We start from the raw sequence: 6000 nt of genomic DNA on the forward strand, positions 1-6000 counted from the left end.
AAATTTCACATGAAAATTGAGGTTTCTGACTTGTTTTGAAAAGTGTTAGATTGGGCCAACTGGGCCTGAGTTTCTGATGTGACAATTGTCAGGGGCATCTTAGGGAAAATGGGCTACAGCTGAGCTGTGAGCCCTTGAAGGTGGGGGTGCACAGGCAGCCTCATGGGGCACTGCAGTCCCTGCCTAGCCCATAAATCCACAACTGGTGGACACTTCAGGCTTTGCTGTCAGATCTGCTGCCTAGACATGAGGATTTCTAATTCTGCTCTACATGAAGGTAATCTTCATCCTGGTATGTTGTGTATGGCAAGGTAATTTTCACCCCCATTAACTTTTAAAAACCAACTGTAAGATAAATTCCAATAAATTCGAACTGAAATAAGCAGGTGAAGAGAGGCAACAAAGGGCCAGGTAGTTTATTTGAGTGCAACTCCCGGGTGATGTTCTGCGGTCTGGCTATCACAGGCCGGGGAAGTCACACCCGGTCAGGGAGGTGGGGGCTTATAAGGGGTTAGGAGGGGGAGGAGTGGGCAAGCTATCTTAGGGGGTGTGGAGAGGTATGATTGGCTAAAGGTGACATAATAGACAACTAGAAACTTTTTTCCTTCCAAGAGGGAGGAGGCTGACATCCGGGTCTTAGTTGACACATCAGAAGGATGGAATTCAGGAAGAGCTGTCCCCTTTCTATATAAAGCATGGACCTTGGGGTCTGGTCTGTTCTCCTTTTATGGTATCTCTCTGTTCTGTTTGCATGTCCTTGTTTTTCCTTCCGCCAGCCTAACACCAACCATCTTAGCCTGACCTACAGGAATTTGCCTTTTTTGTAGGTGTCAAATGCTAAAAATAAAGGAATTTTATAGAGGTCAACCTAATAAGTCTGCTGATTATGTGCACCACAGTGAGACCCTGTTTTGCTAATAGCCCAGGTTATTCCATTGGCTGGCACAGTAACAGACTGCTGAAACCCGGGCACTGACAAGCAGAACACTGTCATGCCTTTCCAGGGAGTGTTAAAATAACCATGTCCTCACTTTCTGAGGAAATGATAATATGTAAAGATGAAACTTATCTTATAAATTAATAAGCCAGATTCATTCAGAGGTTAAACCATTCTTTGATTGTAAGGTGGGGATCTGAAGAGGCAGAGCTTTCATTAGTGCCTTGGAATTTCAGGGATACAAGGAGACACCAAGTTTTACTCAGAGGTTTGTGTCCATCCGTTGGCAATGGGGCGACCATACGGCTGTTGTGGGGCCTGCCTCTGCCTGGTATGTCCAAAAAGAACAGATCAATTACAGAAAGATTGATGACAGATTTTTATCAAGATTTTTTTTCTCTAGTCATAATAAATTTTATTAGAAGGATTAACTATCTCAGAATATAACTGATAATGGTTAAAATATCACACAGTTTTTCAATCTCTTTTTTTATTGTGGTAAAATGTACATAAAATTGTCCATTTTGACCACTTTCAAGTATGTAATTCAGTGGCATAAATTAAATTCACAGTGTTGTGCAACCGTCACTACTATTTATTTCTAGAACTTTTTCATTAGCCCAAACAAAACTTTGTAACCATCAAACAGTAACTCCCCATTTCCCCTTGCCCCCAACCCCTGGTAAGCTCTAGTCTGTTTCCGTTTCCCAGGGACTGTTTCTGAGCATAAGCCCCACACGCCCAGCTGCCCACGAGCCTTGCAGGAAGCCCTCCGTGGCCCTTGCCCCGCTGAAGTGCCTGCGCGTCTCAGAGCCCGCGGTCCCTCCCGGTGTTCGCCACCCTGCTGCTCGCTCACTCCCACCTTCTCCTGTCCTGCCCATGCCTGCTTCTTGCATGTGACCTTCTAGAGCCCACACGGCAAAGTACAACCTGGCTTTTGTCTCATGGGGCACCTTCTTGGGATTCTTGGGAGTAAAATTCTCTGCCTGAGCCTCAGAAAAACTTACGACCGCACAAATTTACTGGAGGATATTCTCCCAAGAGAAGAGTGGGCAGAGACCAAATGCAATATTTACTTGCAGCACCCAAGGGTGTTTCCAACCCTTAGGCGACCACCCCCTTCCGCCCCCTGCTGATGGAGCTGAGGACTTTGAAGCGCTCTGATGCAAATTGGTTAGTGCAGGACACTGCGTGCCCTGGGCCAGGATGAGCGCATGGTTAACCTGCAGCCTGCGTGGTAAGGGGACATTAATGTACAGAGCCAGGCAAGTACAGACAGAACACCATGGGTGAAAATGCCAACGCAGGAAAAAGCGTGGTCTGCTCGAGAATGAAAGAAGGCCTGGGAACCTGGAGCGTAGTGGCGCACTACATGGCATTGTGAGGTTGGAGGTGTGGCTGGGGCCAGTTCATGAGGCCTGGACGTCATGGAAGTTTAGGTTTCCATGTTCAAGGGAAGCCATTTGTATCAGTTGGGACACTTTCACTGCGTGTAATAGAAAACCCAATAAAGGGGATTTATTCGCCTGAGTAACTGAAAAGTCCAGAGGAGGACAGCCTTGAGGTGAGAGATCTGGCTTCACTTCTAAGGAATTCTCGACTTGGCTCTTCTGGGAGAGTCGCTGGGCTAGTTTCTCTCAAGGTGGCAGAAGGTTTGGCAGCAACCCGTGTACGGGTTCCTTTTTGCACAAGGAAAGGGAGAGCCTAATTTCTCTAATGTAACGGAGTCCCCAGCCTTCCTCTCACTGGACCTGCCTGGCCAGGAAGCAGGGACTTGCCCCTTTCTGTATAACCCAGTCTCTGCAGTGAAGTTCTTACCCAACCAGGACTCCCTGCTCCTGAGGCTAGTGCTGGGGCTAACCCCAAATGGCATGGCTGCAACTTAGGGCAAAGTGGCCCCCAAAGAATCTGGAGTCTATTAGGAAAGGAAGGTGGAGTGAATGCTGGGTAAGTGTGGGTAAAATTGCAGTATTTCCAGAATCTCTCACCTGGCCTTAGTGCATCTCCCTATCAATAGGTGTTTCCAAGGGGTGGAGAGGAGAAGCCATCTCCATGTCAATAGGTAATTACAAGGGCTAACTGGACCAGAGAGATTGGGTGAGGCCTCTTCTTTTGTGGCTGGGTGGCAAGAGACATGGGAGCACAGAAACGGACTGCTTGTAAGAAATAAATGGGTTTCTCCCACTTTATTTCTCCCTTTGACTAATTTCAGTTTCAAAGGTATTTTTCCCTGGGATTTTCCCCCTGGAGTTACAGTAAGTAGCCAAGAAAGTTCACTATACTATGGAAGAATTTTAAAAGAGTATCTTAGCTGATTTGAGGAGGAAAGATGGGAAGAGCCTCCAGCAAAGGAGGGAGACCAGTTAGGAGACTATCGCACTCGTTCAGTGACTATGGTGGTAGCAACCGGGATGTGCTTTGGATATAGCATTGACTGGACTTAGTGGTGGATTGCATGATGGAGAAGGTAGTATTGTTAGGCAGTAAAGTAGATAGGAACAGGGTGGAAAGAGAAGAAGGTCAGTAAAGCCCACTAGAAAGGACTCATTTAACCAGTTAAAACTAGAAAGCCAGGAAAGACTCAGAGTTAATCAGTTAAAGCTCAAAAGGTCAGGAGCAACCTGGCCTTGAATGTTTGAATGTTCCCCAGAAAGGAAAAGTATCTGAGCACAGCCTGTGTCTTCATTGTGTCAATTAGATCATGCTATCGTAAGATTTACTCTAGCCTGCTAAAAGGCCAACCTATAAAAAGCATAATAAAGACAGGAAGATTCCACCTTAAAGCTAAAACTGCATTTTAAAAAATTCAAAAAGTTAAGAAGTAAGATTCTTAACATACTCTTTAGCAAACAGACAATAATTAAGTCCGCCTTGGAGGAAGGGCAAGCAGTCTTAATTGATGTGCTCCTAAACCAGGAAGTTTCTATCCTGGGAGGAAACCAGAGCAGTACATTTCTTCTGTTAAGCTAATTTGCAGAACTACCTGGAAGACTGATAAGAAGAGACTTGATGTCTCCTCAAAGATAAACATCTTGAGACCACTTAACAAGTCCATACCCCTAACCCTTTGTCATTCCTGAAAAAAACCCTGAAAAGGGGAAACCCCAATCTTTCAGTGCACACCTCTCTCTGAGGCTGCCCTCACTTTGTAAGTGCATAACTTTGACTTTTTCCCAATCTTTCAGCACACTTCTCTCTCTGAAGTAGCCCACAGTCCCTTTTCTCTGAGTGTGTACTTTCTCTTTTTAAATAAAACTTAAACCTTTCAAGGAGCCTCTCCCCCCTGAGGTTGCCTGACCTTTTTCTCTTTAACTTTAAATAAAACTTTTATTCTGTTTCACTACTGTGTCTCTGCCCTTCAGTTCTTTGTTGTGGCAGGGACAAGAACTGAGGAAAATACACAATGCCTCCCCTAATAGTTTGGCTAAGGGGCGTCTCAAATGCCAGGCTATCGACTTTATCTTTGTAGGCAATGGTAGAGGTACTGTGTTGCCTTTTGTGAAAGTAGGAGATTAATAATTTTTGGATTTGGGCTTAATTTTCACTTTTTCTCTTCTTTAAAAAACTTTTTTTTTACAATTTCTCATAGCATATTCTTTGGTCTTCTAATGTCCAAATGATGAAAACACCAATCACACTCTATGGTTTTATTATATGTTAACTCCAGGGAGAGGAAATTCTGGGGCAAAATACCTCTAAAACTGAAATCAGTCAAAGGGATAAATAAAGTTTAAAACCCGTATATTGTTTACAAACTGCAGTCCAGGGCCATTTCTCTTTCCTACTCCAGCAGAAGCAAACCAGCCCTCCCCTTAACTTCCCAGGTTCAGATAAAACCTTGGTCACCCAGGTAATTATCCATTGCTATGGAGATGAACCTTTCTCCACCCCTGAGGAATGCCTGTTGATATGCATATGCACTAAAGCCAAGTGACATATTCTCGAAATATTACAGTTTTACCCACACTATATTAGGGATTTATTTGCTTTTCACTCTGTTTCCAACTCAACTGAGATCCTCAAAAATATGTTTTTTATAGTCTAATTTTATGAGCCCCAAATGACACAGCTTCACTTGATCCTTAGAACACTGTGCAATTAATACTAACTTAGCTGAATGTTTTTGGTTTGAATTAACATACTTGCAATGCCATTCAATCTTGCAAATTGCTATCAGTCATCAGGAACTGAACATATTCTAGCTTTTCAAAATATCAATTATAAACATAAGAGTTCAACTGCAGCTCCCAGTTTAACCTTCTAGCTATCCATCACATAAAGCTTATTAAAAGTTGAATTAAACTTTAAGGCTCTAGTGTTGCTATTTCTGCAGGCTAAGCAACCAATAGCTGCAATTTGGTTCCCTGATACAAGTGGTCTATGTTAATTCTGTAAATAAATTCAGGAAAGCACTTACATTATTCATTCTTTCTGATTCAAGTTTGATTCTGTCCTCTCTAAAAGAATTACTATTCCTCCATTCATTAAAAAATTCAGGACTTGGCATTGTCTCATTTTAAATTTCCATATATTATCTTGTCACAGATTATTTCGTTATGATTTTTCCTTTCGGGTAAGTCTCCACCTCTCTGATCCTGTTTTCTCATCCTCTTTACCCTTCGAAAGAATTACAAATTTCTGACTACACTCCTCATAATATTGTTTTGAAGGTTAAGCACAATGACACTGTTGAGTTCCACATAAAGCATTTTTGGGGTAATGTGACATTATAGTAGTGGCAGTTACTGTCTGGGCCCTTTTGTGTTGCAGCTTCCTTACTCTTCTGCCTCCTGAGGACACCAGGCCAATGTGCAAGCAAGCTGGAAGTGCCAGAGAATTTAAACCCCTGAAAGTGGTCTTCAACCCATGACTAAATATCCCAGCTTTTTGCAGTGATGGTGGTTGGTGGGGCAACTCTAAGTGCTCTCTGCCTGCTCCCAGAGATGTTCAGTAAGGTTGAGCCCCAGGTCCCATAGCAGTGACCTCTTCATTAATGCCACCAACATAGGCAAATCTTGTCCATCAGGCAGGATGCATGCAAGAGAGTGGTCCTGTGATAGGAC

Source organism: Manis javanica, chromosome 6 (assembly GCF_040802235.1).
Source record: "Manis javanica isolate MJ-LG chromosome 6, MJ_LKY, whole genome shotgun sequence".
In the NCBI taxonomy this organism is placed as follows: domain Eukaryota; kingdom Metazoa; phylum Chordata; class Mammalia; order Pholidota; family Manidae; genus Manis; species Manis javanica.